We start from the raw sequence: 17,538 nt of genomic DNA, 5'->3' as shown, positions 1-17,538 counted from the left end.
GTGTGTCTGTGTTATTGGGCGTGAGTGGGTGTCTGTGTTACTTGGTGCAAGTGTGTGTCTTTGTTACTTGGTGTCCGTGTGTGTCTGTGTTAATGGGTGTCAGTGCATGTCTTTGTTACTTGGTGTCAGTGAATATCTGTGTTATTTGGTGTAAGTGTGTGTCTTTGTTACTTGGTGTAATTGTATGTCTTTGTTACTTGGTGTCAGTGTATGTCTGTGTTACTTGGTGTCAGTGTATATCTGTGTTACTTGGTGTAAGTGTGTGTCTTTGTTATTTGGTGTAATTGTATTTCTTAGTTACTTGGTGACAGTGTGTGTCTGTGTTACTGGGTGTCAGTGTATGTCTTTGTTACTGGGTGTCAGTGTATGTCTTTGTTACTTGCTGTAAGTGTGTGTCTGTGTTGCTGGGTATCAGTGTCTGTCTTTGTTACTTGGTGTAAGTGTGTGTCTGTGTTACTGGGTATCAGTGTCTGTCTTTGTTACTTGGTGTAAGTGTGTGTCTGTGTCACTGGGTATCAGTGTATGTCTTTGTTACTTGGTGTCAGTGTATGTCTGTGTTACTTGGTGTAAGTGTGTGTCTGTGTTACTGGGTATCAGTGTATGTCTTTGTGACTTGGTGTCAGTGTATGTCTTTGTTACTGGGTGTCAGTGTGTGTCTTTGTTACTTGGTGTCAGTGCATGTCAAAATAGTTGGTGTAAGTGTATGTCTTTGTTACTTGGTGTAATTGTCTGTCTTTGTTACTTGGTGTAATTGTCTGTCTTTGCTACTTGGTGTAAGTGCATGTCTTTGTTACTTGTTGTCAGGGTATGTCTGTGTTACTTTGTGTAAGTGTGTGTCTTTGTTACTTGGTGTAAGTGTATGTCTTTGTTACTTGGTGTCAGTGCATGTCTTTGTTACTTGGTGTCAGTGTGTGTCTGTGTTACTGTGTATCAGTGTATGTCTTTGTGACTTGGTGTCACTGTATGTCTTTGTTACTGGGTATCAGTGTGTGTCTTTGTGACTTGGTGTCAGTGTATGTCTGTGTTACTGGGGGTCAGTGTGTGTCTGTGTTACTGGGGGTCAGTGTATGTCTTTGTTACTTGGTGTAAGTGTATGTCTTTGTTACTTGGTGTCAGTGTGTGTCTTTGTTGCTGTTTATTAGTGTTTCTCTGTGTTAATGGGTGTCAGTGCGTGTTTGTTTGTGTTGCTGGGTGTCAGTGTGTATCTGTGAAACTAGGTGTCAGTATTTAGTTTAGTTTAGAGATACAGCACTTTAACAGGCCCTTCGGCCCACCGAGTCTGTGCCGACCATCAACCACCCATTTATACTAATCCTACACTAATCCCGTATTCCTATCACATCCCCACCTGTCCCTATATATCTCCCTACCACCTACCTATACGAGGGGCAATTTATGATGGCCAATTAACCTATCAACCTGCAAGGAAAACGGAGCAACCGGAGGAAACCCACGCAGACACAGGGAGAACTTGCAAACTCCGCACAGGCAGTACCCAGATTCGAACCCGGGTCCCTGGAGCTGTGAGGCTGCGGTGCTAACCGCTGCGCCAATGTGCCCCCCTCCCACCCAGTGTGTGCCTGTGTCACTGGGTATCAGTGTATGTCTTTGTTACTTGGTGTCAGTGTATGTCTGTGTTACTTGGTGTAAGTGTGTGTCTGTGTTACTGGGTGTCAGTGTGTGTCTGTGTTACTTGGTGTAAGTGTGTGTCTTTGTTACTTTGTGTAAGTGTATGTCTTTGTTACTTGGTGTCAGTGTATGTCTTTGTTACTTGGTGTCAGTGTGTGTCTGTGTAACTGGGTATCAGTGTATGTCTTTGTGACTTGGTGTAAGTGTGTGTCTTTGTTACTTGGTGTAGTTGTATGTCTTTGTTACTTGGTGTCAGTGTATGTCTGGGTTACTTGGTGTAAGTGTATGTCTTTGTTACTTGGTGTAAGTGTGCGTCTGTGTTACTTGGTGTAAGTGTGTGTCTGTGTTCCTGGGTATCAGTGTATGTCTTTGTTACTTGGTGTCAGTGTATGTCTGTGTTACTTGGTGTAAGTGTTTGGCTGTGTTACTGGGTATCAGTGTATGTCTTTGTTACTTGGTGTCAGTGTATGTCTGTGTTACTTGGTGTAAGTGTGTGTCTGTGTTATTGGGCGTGAGTGGGTGTCTGTGTTACTTGGTGCAAGTGTGTGTCTTTGTTACTTGGTGTAAGTGTGTGTCTGTGTTACTGGGTACCAGTGCATGTCTTTGTTACTTGGTGTCAGTGTATGTCTGTGTTACTTGGTGTAAGTGTGTGTCTTTGTTACTTGGTGTAATTGTATGTCTTTGTTACTTGGTGTCAGTGTATGTCTGTGTTACTTGGTGTCAGTGTATATCTGTGTTACTTGGTGTAAGTGTGTGTCTTTTTTATTTGGTGTAATTGTATTTCTTTGTTACTTGGTGACAGTGTATGTCTGTGTGACTTGGTGTAAGTGTATGTCTTTGTTACTGGGTGTCAGTGTATGTCTTTGTTACTTGGTGTAAGTGTGTGTCTGTGTTACTGGGTATCAGTGTCTGTCTTTGTTACCTGGTGTTAGTGTGTGTCTGTGTTACTGGGTATCTCTGCATGTCTTTGTTACTTGGTGTCGGTGTATGTCTGTGTTACTTGGTGTAAGTGTGTGTCTGTGTTATTGGGTATCAGTGTATGTCTTTGTGACTTGGTGTCAGTGTATGTCTTTGTTACTGGGAGTCAGTGTGTGTCTTTGTGACTTGGTGTCAGTGTATGTCTTTGTTACTTGGTATCAGTGTATGTCTGTGTAAATTGATGTCAGTGTGTTTGTTTGTGTTACTGGGCGTCAGTGTGTGTCTGTGTTACTTGGTGTAAGTGTGTGTCTTTGTTACTTGGTGTCCGTGTGTGTCTGTGTCACATGGTGTCAGTGTCTGTCTTTGTTACTGGGTGTCAGTGTATGTCTTTGTTACTTGGTGTAAGTGTGTGTCTGAGTTGCTGGGTATCAGTGTCTGTCCTTGTTACTTGGTGTAAGTGTGTTTCTGTGTTACTGGGTATCAGTGAATGTCTTTGTGACTTGGTGTTAGTGTATGTCATGTTACTTGGTGTAAGTGTATGTCTTTGTTACTTGGTGTCAGTGTGTGTCTGTGTTACTGGGCATCAGTGTATGTCTTTGTGACTTAGTATCAGCGTATGTCTGTGTTACTTGGTGTCAGTGTGTTTGTCTGTGTTTCTGGGTGTCCGTGTGAGTCTATGTTACTGGGTGTCAGTGTATGACTTTGTTACTGGGTGTCAGTGTATGTCTTTGTTACTTGGTGTAAGTGTGTGTCTCTGTTACTGTGTATCAGTGTCTGTCTTTGTTACTTGGTGTAAGTGTGTGTCTGTGTTACTTGGTGTCAGTGTCTGTCTGTGTTTCTTGGTGTAAGTTTGTACCTGTGTTACTGGGTATCAGTGTATGTCTTTGTTACTTGCTGTCAGTGTATGTCTGTGTTACTCGGTGTAAGTGTGTGTGTGTGTTACTGGGTGTCAGTGTGTGTCTGTGTTACTTGGTGTCAGTGTATGTCTGTGTTACTTGGTGTAAGTGTGTGTCTGTGTTATTGGGCGTGAGTGGGTGTCTGTGTTACTTGGTGCAAGTGTGTGTCTTTGTTACTTGGTGTAAGTGTGTGTCTGTGTTACTGGGTACCAGTGCATGTCTTTGTTACTTGGTGTCAGTGTATGTCTGTGTTACTTGGTGTAAGTGTGTGTCTTTGTTACTTGGTGTAATTGTATGTCTTTGTTACTTGGTGTCAGTGTATGTCTGTGTTACTTGGTGTCAGTGTATATCTGTGTTACTTGGTGTAAGTGTGTGTCTTTGTTATTTGGTGTAATTGTATTTCTTTGTTACTTGGTGACAGTGTATGTCTGTGTGACTTGGTGTAAGTGTATGTCTTTGTTACTGGGTGTCAGTGTATGTCTTTGTTACTTGGTGTAAGTGTGTGTCTGTGTTACTGGGTATCAGTGTCTGTCTTTGTTACCTGGTGTTAGTGTGTGTCTGTGTTACAGGGTATCTCTGCATGTCTTTGTTACTTGGTGTCGGTGTATGTCTGTGTTACTTGGTGTAAGTGTGTGTCTGTGTTACTGGGTATCAGTGTATGTCTTTGTGACTTGGTGTCAGTGTATGTCTTTGTTACTGGGAGTCAGTGTGTGTCTTTGTGACTTGGTGTCAGTGTATGTCTTTGTTACTTGGTATCAGTGTATGTCTGTGTATATTGATGTCAGTGTGTTTGTTTGTGTTACTGGGTGTCAGTGTGTGTCTGTGTTACTTGGTGTAAGTGTGTGTCTTTGTTACTTGGTGTCCGTGTGTGTCTGTGTCACATGGTGTCAGTGTCTGTCTTTGTTACTGGGTGTCAGTGTATGTCTTTGTTACTTGGTGTAAGTGTGTGTCTGAGTTGCTGGGTATCAGTGTCTGTCCTTGTTACTTGGTGTAAGTGTGTTTCTGTGTTACTGGGTATCAGTGAATGTCTTTGTGACTTGGTGTTAGTGTATGTCATGTTACTTGGTGTAAGTGTATGTCTTTGTTACTTGGTGTCAGTGTGTGTCTGTGTTACTGGGCATCAGTGTATGTCTTTGTGACTTAGTATCAGCGTATGTCTGTGTTACTTGGTGTCAGTGTGTTTGTCTGTGTTTCTGGGTGTCCGTGTGTGTCTATGTTACTGGGTGTCAGTGTATGACTTTGTTACTGGGTGTCAGTGTATGTCTTTGTTACTTGGTGTAAGTGTGTGTCTCTGTTACTGTGTATCAGTGTCTGTCTTTGTTACTTGGTGTAAGTGTGTGTCTGTGTTACTTGGTGTCAGTGTCTGTCTGTGTTTCTTGGTGTAAGTTTGTACCTGTGTTACTGGGTATCAGTGTATTTCTTTGTTACTTGGTGTCAGTGTATGTCTGTGTTACTCGGTGTAAGTGTGTGTGTGTGTTACTGGGTGTCAGTGTGTGTCTGTGTTACTTGGTGTAAGTCTGTGTCTTTGTTACTTGGTGTCCGTGTGTGTCTGCATTACTGGGTGTCAGTGTGTGTCTTTGTGACTTGGTGTCATTGTATGTCTTTGTTACTTGGTGTAAGTGTATGTCAAAATACTTGGTGTAAGTGTATGTCTTTGTTACTTGGTGTAATTGTCTGTCTTTGTTACTTGGTGTAAGTGTGTGTCTGTGTTACTTGGTATCAGTGCATGTCTTTGTTACTTGATGTCAGTGTATGTCTTTGTTACTGGGAGTCAGTGTGTGTCTTTGTGACTTGGTGTCAGTGTATGTCTTTGTTACTTGGTGTAAATGTGCGTCTGTGTTACTGGGTATCAGTGTATGTCTTTGTTACTTGGTGTCAGTGTATGTCAAAATACTTGGTGTAAGTGTATGTCTTTGTTACTTGGTGTAATTGTCTGTCTTTGTTACTTGGTGTCAGTGTATGTCTGTGTTACTTGGTGTAAGTGTATGTCATTGTTACTTGGTGTAAGTGCATGTCTTTGTTACTTGGTGTCAGTGTATGTCTTTGTTACTTGGTGTCAGTGTGTTTCTGTGTTACTGGGCATCAGTGTATGTCTTTGTGACTTGGTATCAGTGTATGTCTGTGTTACTTGGTGTCAGTGTGTTTGTTTGTGTTACTGGGTGTCAGTGTGTGTCTGTGTTACTTGGTGTAAGTGTGTGTCTTTGTTACTTGGTGTCCGTGTGTGTCTGTGTTACTGGTTGTAAGTGTATATCTTTGTTACTGGGTGTCAGTGTATGTCTTTGTTACTTGGTGTAAGTGTATGTCTGTGTTACTGGGTATCAGTGTCTGTCTTTGTTACTTGGTGTAAGTGTGTGTCTGTGTTTCTGGGTATCAGTGCATGTCTTTGTTACTTGGTGTCAGTGTATGTCTGTGTTACTTGGTGTAAGTGTGTGTCTGTGTTACTTGGTATCAGTGTATGTCTTTGTGACTTCGTGTAAGTGTATGTCTTTGTTACTGGGTGTAAGTGTATGTCTTTGTTACTTGGTGTCAGTGTATGTCTGTGTTACTTGGTGTCAGTGTGTTTGTTTGTGTTACTGGGTGTCAGTGTGTGTCTGTGTTACTTGGTGTAAGTGTGTGTCTTTGTTATTTGTTGTCCGTGTGTGTCTGTGTTACTGGGTGTCAGTGTATGTCTTTGTTACTGGGTGTCAGTGTATGCTTTTGTTACTTGGTGTAAGTGTGTGTCTGTGTTACTGGGTATCAGTGTCTGTCTTTGTTACTTGGTGTAAGTGTGTGTCTGTGTTACTGGGTTTCAGTGCATGTATTTGTTACTTGGTGTCGGTGTATGTCTGTGTTACTTGGTGTAAGTGTGTGTCTGTGTAACTGGGTATCAGTGTATGTCTTTGTGACTTGGTGTCTGTGTGTGTCTGTGTTACTGGTTGTAAGTGTATATCTTTGTTACTTGGTGTCAGTATGTGTCTGTGTTACTGGGCATCAGTGTATGTCTGTGTTACTTGGTGTAAGTGTGTGTCTGTGTTACTGGGTATCAGTGTATGTCTTTGTGACTTGGTGTCAGTGTATGTCTTTGTTACTGGGTGTCAGTGTGTGTCTTTGTTACTTGGTGTCAGTGTATGTCAAAATACTTGGTGTAAGTGTATGTCTTTGTTACTTGGTGTAATTGTCTGTCTTTGTTACTTGCTGTAAGTGTGTGTCTGTGTTACTGGGTACCAGTGCATGTCTTTGTTACTTGGTGTCAGTGTATGTCTGTGTTACTTGGTGTAAGTGTGTGCCTGTGTTACTGGGTATCAGTGTATGTCTTTGTTACTGGGTGTCAGTGTATGTCTGTGTTACTTGGTGTAAGTCTGTGTCTTTGTTACTTGGTGTCCGTGTGTGTCTGCGTTACTGGGTGTCAGTGTATGTCTTTGTTACTGGGTGTCAGTTTATGTCTTTGTTACTTGGTGTAAGTGTGTGTCTGTGTTACTTGGTATCAGTGTCTGTCTTTGTTACCTGGTGTTAGTGTGTGTCTGTGTTACTGGGTATCTCTGCATGTCTTTGTTACTTGGTGTCGGTGTATGTCTGTGTTACTTGGTGTAAGTGTGTGTCTGTGTTACTGGGTATCAGTGTATGTCTTTGTGACTTGGTGTCAGTGTATGTCTTTGTTACTGGGAGTCAGTGTGTGTCTTTGTGACTTGGTGTCAGTGTATGTCTTTGTTACTTGGTATCAGTGTATGTCTGTGTAACGTGATGTCAGTGTGTTTGTTTGTGTTACTGGGTGTCAGTGTGTGTCTGTGTTACTTGGTGTAAGTGTGTGTCTTTGTTACTTGGTGTCCGTGTGTGTCTGTGTCACATGGTGTCAGTGTCTGTCTTTGTTACTGGGTGTCAGTGTATGTCTTTGTTACTTGGTGTAAGTGTGTGTCTGAGTTGCTGGGTATCAGTGTCTGTCCTTGTTACTTGGTGTAAGTGTGTGTCTGTGTTACTGGGTATCAGTGAATGTCTTTGTGACTTGGTGTTAGTGTATGTCAAGTTACTGGGTGTAAGTGTATGTCTTTGTTACTTGGTGTCAGTGTGTGTCTGTGTTACTGGGCATCAGTGTATGTCTTTGTGAATTGGTATCAGCGTATGTCTGTGTTACTTGGTGTCAGTGTGTTTGTCTGTGTTTCTGGGTGTCCGTGTGTGTCTATGTTACTGGGTGTCAGTGTATGACTTTGTTACTGGGTGTCAGTGTATGTCTTTGTTACTTGGTGTAAGTGTGTGTCTCTGTTACTGTGTATCAGTGTCTGTCTTTGTTACTTGGTGTAAGTGTGTGTCTGTGTTACTTGGTGTCAGTGTCTGTCTGTGTTTCTTGGTGTAAGTTTGTACCTGTGTTACTGGGTATCAGTGTATGTCTTTGTTACTTGGTGTCAGTGTATGTCTGTGTTACTTGGTGTAAGTGTGTGTGTGTGTTACTGGGTGTCAGTGTGTGTCTGTGTTACTTGGTGTAAGTCTGTGTCTTTGTTACTTGGTGTCCGTGTGTGTCTGCGTTACTGGGTGTCAGTGTGTGTCTTTGTGACTTGGTGTCATTGAATGTCTTTGTTACTTGGTGTAAGTGTATGTCAAAATACTTGGTGTTAGTGTATGTCTTTGTTACTTGGTGTAATTGTCTGTCTTTGTTACTTGGTGTAAGTGTGTGTCTGTGTTACTTGGTATCAGTGCATGTCTTTGTTACTTGGTGTCAGTGTATGTCTTTGTTACTGGGAGTCAGTGTGCGTCTTTGTGACTTGGTGTCAGTGTATGTCTTTGTTACTTGGTGTAAATGAGCGTCTGTGTTACTGGGTATCAGTGTATGTCTTTGTTACTTGGTGTCAGTGTATGTCAAAATACTTGGTGTAAGTGTATGTCTTTGTTACTTGGTGTAATTGTCTGTCTTTGTTACTTGGTGTCAGTGTATGTCTGTGTTACTTGGTGTAAGTGTGTGTCATTGTTACTTGGTGTAAGTGCATGTCTTTGTTACTTGGTGTCAGTGTATGTCTTTGTTACTTGGTGTCAGTGTGTTTCTGTGTTACTGGGCATCAGTGTATGTCTTTGTGACTTGGTATCAGTGTATGTCTGTGTTACTTGGTGTCAGTGTGTTTGTTTGTGTTACTGGGTGTCAGTGTGTGTCTGTGTTACTTGGTGTAAGTGTGTGTCTTTGTTACTTGGTGTCCGTGTGTGTCTTTGTTACTGGTTGTAAGTGTATATCTTTGTTACTGGGTGTCAGTGTATGTCTTTGTTACTTGGTGTAAGTGTATGTGTGTGTTACTGGGTATCAGTGTCTGTCTTTGTTACTTGGTGTAAGTGTGTGTCTGTGTTCCTGGGTATCAGTGCATGTCTTTGTTACTTGGTGTCAGTGTATGTCTGTGTTACTTGGTGTAAGTGTGTGTCTGTGTTACTTGGTATCAGTGTATGTCTTTGTGACTTCGTGTAAGTGTATGTCTTTGTTACTGGGTGTAAGTGTATGTCTTTGTTACTTGGTGTCAGTTTATGTCTGTGTTACTTGGTGTCAGTGTGTTTGTTTGTGTTACTGGGTGTCAGTGTGTGTCTGTGTTACTTGGTGTAAGTGTGTGTCTTTGTTATTTGTTGTCCGTGTGTGTCTGTGTTACTGGGTGTCAGTGTATGTCTTTGTTACTGGGTGTCAGTGTATGCTTTTGTTACTTGGTGTAAGTGTGTGTCTGTGTTACTGGGTATCAGTGTCTGTCTTTGTTACTTGGTGTAAGTGTGTGTCTGTGTTACTGGGTTTCAGTGCATGTATTTGTTACTTGGTGTCGCTGTATGTCTGTGTTACTTGGTGTAAGTGTGTGTCTGTGTAACTGGGTATCAGTGTATGTCTTTGTGACTTGGTGTCTGTGTGTGTCTGTGTTACTGGTTGTAAGTGTATATCTTTGTTACTTGGTGTCAGTGTGTGTCTGTGTTACTGGGCATCAGTGTATGTCTGTGTTACTTGGTGTAAGTGTGTGTCTGTGTTACTGGGTATCAGTGTATGTCTTTGTGACTTGGTGTCAGTGTATGTCTTTGTTACTGGGTGTCAGTGTGTGTCTTTGTTACTTGGTGTCAGTGTATGTCTTTGTTACTTGGTTTAAGTGTATGTCTTTGTTACTTGGTGTCAGTGTATTTCTTTGTTACTTGGTGTCAGGGTATGTCTGTGTTACTTGGTGTAAGTGTGTGTCTTTCTTACTTGGTGTAAGTGTATGTCTTTGTTACTTGGTGTCAGTGCATGTCTTTGTTACTTGGTGTCAGTGTGTGTCTGTGTTACTGTGTATCAGAGTATGTCTTTGTGACTTGGTGTCCGTGTGTGTCTGTGTTACTGGGGGTCAGTGTGTGTCTGTGTTACAAGGGGTCAGTGTGTGTTTCTAACTGGGTGTCAGTGTGTGTCTGTGTTACTGGGTATCAGTGTATGTCTTTGTTACTTGGTGTAAGCGTATGTCTTTGTTACTTGGTGTCAGTGTTTGTCTTTGTTACTGTTTATTAGTGTTTCTCTGTGTTAATGGGTGTCAGTGCGTGTTTGTTTGTGTTACTGGGTGTCAGTGTGTATCTGTGAAACTAGGTGTCAGTATTTAGTTTAGTTTAGAGATACAGCACTTTAACAGGCCCTTCGGCCAACCGAGTCTGTGCCGACCATCAACCACATATTTATACTAATCCTACACTAATCCCGTATTCCTATCACATCCCCACCTGTCCCTATATATTTCCCTACCACCTACCTATACTAGGGGCAATTTATGATGGCCAATTAACCTATCAACCTGCAAGTCTTTGGTTTGTGGGAGGAAACCGGAGCAACCGGAGGAAACCCACGCAGACACAGGGAGAACTTGCAAACTACGCACAGGCAGTACCCAGAATCGAACCCGGGTCCCTGGAGCTGTGAGGCTGCGGTGCGAACCACTGCGCCAATGTGCCCCCACCCCCCCCCCCCCCCAGTGTGTGCCTGTGTCACTGGGTATCAGTGTATGTCTTTGTTACTTGGTGTCAGTGTATGTCTGTGTTACTTGGTGTAAGTGTGTGTCTGTGTTACTGGGTGTCAGTGTGTGTCTGTGTTACTTGGTGTAAGTGTGTGTCTTTGTTACTTGGTGTAAGTGTATGTCTTTGTTACTTGGTGTCAGTGTGCGTCTGTGTTACTGGGTATCAGTGTATGTCTTTGTGACTTGGTGTAAGTGTGTGTCTTTGTTACTTGGTGTAGTTGTATGTCTTTGTTACTTGGTGTCAGTGTATGTCTGGGTTACTTGGTGTAAGTGTATGTCTTTGTTACTTGGTGTAAGTGTGTGTCTGTGTTACTTGGTGTAAGTGTGTGTCTGTGTTCCTGGGTATCAGTGTATGTCTTTGTTACTTGGTGTCAGTGTATGTCTGTGTTACTTGGTGTAAGTGTTAGGCTGTGTTACTGGGTATCAGTGTATGTCTTTGTTACTTGGTGTCAGTGTATGTCTGTGTTACTTGGTGTAAGTGTGTGTCTGTGTTATTGGGTGTGAGTGGGTGTCTGTGTTACTTGGTGTAAGTGTGTGTCTTTGTTACTTGGTGTCCGTGTGTGTCTGTGTTACTGGGTGTCAGTGCATGTCTTTGTTACTTGGTGTCAGTGAAGATCTGTGTTACTTGGTGTAAGTGTGTGTCTTTGTTACTTGGTGTAATTGTATGTCTTTGTTACTTGGTGTCAGTGTATGTCTGTGTTACTTGGTGTCAGTGTATATCTGTGTTACTTGGTGTAAGTGTGTGTCTTTGTTATTTGGTGTAACTGTATTTCTTTGTTACTTGGTGACAGTGTATGTCTGTGTTACTTGGTGTAAGTTTATGTCTTTGTTACTTGGTGTAAGTGTGTGACTGTGTTACTTGGTCTAAGTGTGTGTCTGTGTTCCTGAGTATCAGTGTATGTCTTTGTTACTTGGTGTAAGTGTGTGTTTTTGTTACTTGGTGCAAGTGTTTGTCTGTGTTACTTGGTATCAGTGTATGTCTTTTTTACTTGGTGTAAGTGTGTGTCTGTGTTACTGGATAACAGTGTATGTCTTTGTTACTTGGTGTCAGTGTATGTCTGTGTTACTTGGTATAAGTGTGTGTCTGTGTTACTGGGTAGCAGTGTATGTCTTTGTTACTTGGTGTAAGTGTGTGTCTGTGTTGCTGGGTGTCAGTGTGTGTCTGTGTTACTTGGTGTAAGTCTGTGTCTTTGTTACTTGGTCTCCGTGTGTGTCTTTGTTCCTGGGTATCAGTGTTTGTCTTTGTTACTGGGTATCAGTGTATGTCTTTGTTACTTGGTGTCAGTGTATGTCTTTGTTATGGGTGTCAGTGTGTGTCTTTGTGACTTGGTGTCAGTGTATGTCTTTGTTACTTGGTGTAAGAGTGTGTCTTTGTTACTGGGTATCAGTGTATGTCTTTGTTACTTGGTGCAAGTGTATGTCTTCGTTACTGGGTGTCAGTGTATGTCTTTGTTACTTGGTGTCAGTGTGTGTCTGTGTGACTGGGGGTCAGTGTGTGTTTCTAACTGGGTGTCAGTGTGTGTCTGTGTTACTGGGTATCAGTGTATGTCTTTGTTACTTGGTGTAAGCGTATGTCTTTGTTACTTGGTGTCAGTGTTTGTCTTTGTTACTGTTTATTAGTGTTTCTCTGTGTTAATGGGTGTCAGTGCGTGTTTGTTTGTGTTACTGGGTGTCAGTGTGTATCTGTGAAACTAGGTGTCAGTATTTAGTTTAGTTTAGAGATACAGCACTTTAACAGGCCCTTCGGCCCACCGAGTCTGTGCCGACCATCAACCACACATTTATACTAATCCTACACTAATCCCGTATTCCTATCACATCCCCACCTGTCCCTATATATTTCCCTACCACCTACCTATACTAGGGGCAATTTATGATGGCCAATTAACCTATCAACCTGCAAGTCTTTGGTTTGTGGGAGGAAACCGGAGCAACCGGAGAAAACCCACGCAGACACAGGGAGAACTTGCAAACTCCGCACAGGCAGTACCCAGAATCGAACCCGTGTCCATGGAGCTGTGAGGCTGCGGTGCGAACCACTGCGCCAATGTGCTCCCCCCCCCCCCAGTGTGTGCCTGTGTCACTGGGTATCAGTGTATGTCTTTGTTACTTGGTGTCAGTGTATGTCTGTGTTACTTGGTGTAAGTGTGTGTCTGTGTTACTGGGTGTCAGTGTGTGTCTGTGTTACTTGGTGTAAGTGTGTGTCTTTGTTACTTGGTGTAAGTGTATGTCTTTGTTACTTGGTGTCAGTGTGCGTCTGTGTTACTGGGTATCAGTGTATGTATTTGTGACTTGGTGTAAGTGTGTGTCTTTGTTACTTGGTGTAGTTGTATGTCTTTGTTACTTGGTGTCAGTGTATGTCTGGGTTACTTGGTGTAAGTGTATGTCTTTGTTACTTGGTGTAAGTGTGTGTCTGTGTTACTTGGTGTAAGTGTGTGTCTGTGTTCCTGGGTATCAGTGTATGTCTTTGTTACTTGGTGTCAGTGTATGTCTGTGTTACTTGGTGTAAGTGTTAGGCTGTGTTACTGGGTATCAGTGTATGTCTTTGTTACTTGGTGTCAGTGTATGTCTGTGTTACTTGGTGTTAGTGTGTGTCTGTGTTATTGGGCGTGAGTGGGTGACTGTGTTACTTGGTGTAAGTGTGTGTCTTTGTTACTTGGTCTCCGTGTGTGTCTGTGTTACTGGGTGTCAGTGCATGTCTTTGTTACTTGATGTCAGTGAAGATCTGTGTTACTTGGTGTAAGTGTGTGTCTTTGTTACTTGGTGTAATTGTATGTCTTTGTTACTTGGTGTCATTGTATGTCTGTGTTACTTGGTGTCAGTGTATATCTGTGTTACTTGGTGTAAGTGTGTGTCTTTGTTATTTGGTGTAACTGTATTTCTTTGTTACTTGGTGACAGTGTATGTCTGTGTTACTTGGTGTAAGTTTATGTCTTTGTTACTTGGTGTAAGTGTGTGTTTTTGTTACTTGGTGCAAGTGTTTGTCTGTGTTACTTGGTATCAGTGTATGTCTTTTTTACTTGGTGTAAGTGTGTGTCTGTGTTACTGGATAACAGTGTATGTCTTTGTTACTTGGTGTCAGTGTATGTCTGTGTTACTTGGTATAAGTGTGTGTCTGTGTTGCTTGGTGTAAGTGTGTGTCTTTGTTATTTGATGGAACTGTATTTCTTTGTTACTTGGTGACAGTGTATGTCTGTGTTACTTGGTGTAAGTGTATGTCTTTGTTACTTGGTGTAAGTGTGTGTTTTTGTTACTTGGTGCAAGTGTTTGTCTGTGTTACTTGGTATCAGTGTATGTCTTTTTTACTTGGTGTAAGTGTTTGTCTGTGTTACTGGATAACAGTGTATGTCTTTGTTATTTGGTGTCAGTGTATGTCTGTGTTACTTGGTATAAGTGTGTGTCTGTGTTACTGGGTAGCAGTGTATGTCTTTGTTACTTGGTGTAAGTGTGTGTCTGTGTTGCTGGGTGTCAGTGTGTGTCTGTGTTACTTGGTATAAGTCTGTTTCTTTGTTACTTGGTCTCCGTGTGTGTCTTTGTTCCTGGGTATCAGTGTCTGTCTTTGTTACTGGGTATCAGTGTATGTCTTTGTTACTTGGTGCAAGTGTATGTCTTCGTTACTGGGTGTCAGTGTATGTCTTTGTTACTTGGTGTCAGTGTGTGTCTGTGTGACTGGGTATCAGTGTATGCCTTTGTGACTTGGTATCGGTGTATGTCGTTGTTACTAGGTGTCAGTGTGTTTCTGTGTTACTTCGTGTCAGTGTATGTCTTTGTTCCTGTTTATCAGAGTTTCTCTGTGTTACTGGGTGTCAGTGTGTATCAGTGACACTAGGTGTCAGTATTTAGTTTAGTTTAGAGATACAGCACTTAAACATGCCATTCGGCCCACCGAGTCTGTGCCGACCATCAATCACCCATTTATACTAATCCTACACTAATCCCGTATTCCTATCACATCCCCACCTATCCCCATATATTTCCCTACCACCTACCTATACGGGGGGCAATTTATGATGGCCAATTAACCTAGCAACCTGCAAGTCTTTGGCATGTGGGAGGAAACCGGAGCGCCCGGAGGAAACCCACGCAGACACAGGGAGAACTTGCAAACTCCGCACAGGCAGTACCCAGAATCGAACCCGGGTCCCTGGAGCTGTGAGGCTGCGGTGCTAACCACTGCGCCAATGTGCCCCCCCCCAGTGTGTGCCTGTGTTACTGGGTATCAGTGTATGTCTTTGTTACTTGGTGTCAGTGTATGTCTGTGTTACTTGGTGTAAGTGTGTGTCTGTGTTACTGGGTGTCAGTGTGTGTCTTTGTGACTTGGTGTCAGTGGATGTCTTTGTTACTTGGTGTAAGTGTGTGTCTGCGTTACTGGGTATCAGTGTATGTCTTTGTTACTTGGTGTCAGTGTATGTCAAAATACTTGGTGTAAGTGCATGTCTTTGTTACTTGGTGTAATTCGCTGTCTTTGTTACTTGGTGTCAGTGTATGTCTGTATTACTTGGTGTAAGTGTGTGTCTTTGTTACTTGGTGTCAGTGTATGTCTGTGTTACTTGGTGTAAGTGTGTATCTGTGTTACTGGGTATCAGTGTCTGTCTTTGTTACTTGGTGTAAGTGTGTGTATGTGTTACTGGGTATCAGTGTATGTCTTTGTTCCTGAGTGTCAGTGTGTGTCTTTGTGACTTGGTGTCACTGGATGTCTTTGTTACTTGGTGTCAGTGTATGTCTGTGTTACATGGTGTCAGTGTGTTTGTTTGTGTTACTGGGTGTCAGCATGTGTCTGTGTTACTTGGTGTAAGTGTGAGTCTTTGTTACTTGGTGTCCGTGTTACTGGATGTCAGTGTATGTCTTTGTTACTGGGTGTCAGTGTACGTCTTTGTTACTTGGTGTAAGTGTATGTATTTGTTACATGGTGTAGTGTGTGTCTGTGTTATTTGGTGTAAGTGCGCGTCTTTGTTACTTGGTGTCAGTGTATGTCTTTGTTACTGGGTGTCAGTGTATGTCTTTGTTACTTGGTGTAATTGTATGTCTGTGTTAAATGGTGTCAGTGTGTTTGTTTGTGTTACTGGGTGTGAGTGTCTGTCTGTTACACTATGTGTCTGTATTTAGTTTAGTTCAGAGATACAGCACTTAAACAGGTCCTTCGGCCCACCGAGTCTGTGCCGACCATCAACCACCCATTTATTCTAATCCTACACTAATCCCGTATTCCTATCACATCCCCACCTGTCCCTATATATTTCCCGACCACCTACCTATACTAGGGGCAATTTATGATGGCCAATTAACCTAGCAACCTGCAAGTCTTTGGCATGTGGGAGGAAACCGGAGCACCCGGAGGAAACTCACGCAGACACAGGGAGAACTTGCAAACTCCGCACAGGCAGTACCCAGAATCGAACCCGGGTCCCTGGAGCCGTGATGCTGCGGTGCTAACCACTGTGCCAATGTGCCCCCCCCCCCCAGTGTGTGCCTGTGTTACTGGGTATCAGTGTATGTCATTGTTACTTGGTGTCAATGTATGTCTGTGTTACTTGGTGTAAGTGTGTGTCTGTGTTACTGGGTATCAGTGTATGTCTGTGTTACTTGGTGTAAGTGTGTGTCTTTGTTACTTCGTGTAAGCGTATGCCTTTGTTACTTGGTGTCAGTGTGTGTCTGTGTTACTGGGTATCAGTGTATGTCTTTGTGACTTGGTATCAGTGTATGTCTTTGTAACTTGGTGTCAGTGTATGCCTTTGTTACTGGGTGTCAGTGTGTGTCTGTGTTACTGGGTGTCAGTGTGTGTTTGTTTGTCAGTGTGTGTCTGTGACCCTCGGTGTCAGTATTTAGTTTCGTTTAGAGATACAGCACTTGAACAGGCCCTTCGGCGCACCGAGTCTGTGCCGACCATCAACCACCCATTTATACTAATCCTGCAGTAATCCCGTATTCCTATCACGTCCCCACCTGTCCCTACATATTTCCCTACCACCTACCTATACTAGGGGCAATTTATGATGTCCAACTAACATATCAACCTGTAAGTCTATGGCATGTGGGAGGAAACCGGAGCACCCAAAGGAAACCCACGCAGACACAGGGAGAAATTGCAAACTCCGCACAGGCAGTACCCAGAATCGAACCCCGGTCCCTGGAGCTGTGAGGCTGCGGTGCTAACCAAAGCGCCAATGTGCCCCCACCCCCCCTCTCGTGTGTGCCTGTGTTACTGGGTATCAGTGTATGTCTTTGTTAGTTGGTGTCAGTGTATGTCTGTGTTACTTGGTGTAAGTGTGTGTCTGTTTTACTAGGGGTCAGTGTGTGTTTCTAACTGGGTGTCAGTGTGTGTGTTACTGGGTATCAGTGCATGACTTTGTTACTTGGTGTAAGTGTATGTCTTTGTTACTTGGTGTCAGTGTCTGTGTTTGTGACTTGGTGTCAGTGTATGTCTTTGTTACTGGGTGTCAGTGTATGTCTTTGTTACTTGGTGTAAGTGTGTGGCTGTGTTACTTGGTGTCAGTGTATGTCTTTGTTACTTGCTGTCAGTGTATGTCTTTGTTACTTGGTGTCAGTGTATGTCTTTGTTACTTGGTGTAAGTGTGTGTCTGTGTTATTTGGTGTAAGCGTGTGTCTTTGTTACTTTGTGTCCGTGTGTGTCTGTCTTACTGCGTGTCAGTCTATGTCTTTGTTACTGAGTGTCAGTGTATGTCTTTGTTTCTTGGTGTAATTGTATGTCTGTGTTAAATAGTGTCAGTGTGTTTGTTTGTGTTACTGGGTGTAAGTGTATGTCTTTGTTACTTAGTGTCAGTGTATGTGTTTGTGACTTGGTGTCAGTGTATGTCTTTGTTACTGGGTGTCAGTGTATGTCTTTGTTACTTGGTGTAAGTGTGTGGCTGTTTTACTTGGTGTCAGTGTATGTCTGTCTTACTTGCTGTCAGTGTATGTCTTTGTTACTTGGTGTAAGTGTATGTCTTTGTTACTTGGTGTAAGTGTGTGTCTGTGTTATTTGGTGTAAGTGTGTGTCTTTGTTACTTTGTGTCCGTGTGTGTCTGTCTTACTGCGTGTCAGTCTATGTCTTTGTTACTGAGTGTCAGTGTATGTCTTTGTTTCTTGGTGTAATTGTATGTCTGTGTTAAATAGTGTCAGTGTGTTTGTTTGTGTTACTG

Source organism: Heterodontus francisci, unplaced genomic scaffold (genome assembly GCF_036365525.1).
Source record: "Heterodontus francisci isolate sHetFra1 unplaced genomic scaffold, sHetFra1.hap1 HAP1_SCAFFOLD_57, whole genome shotgun sequence".
NCBI lineage: Eukaryota > Metazoa > Chordata > Chondrichthyes > Heterodontiformes > Heterodontidae > Heterodontus > Heterodontus francisci.
This window is presented reverse-complemented; position numbering follows the sequence as displayed.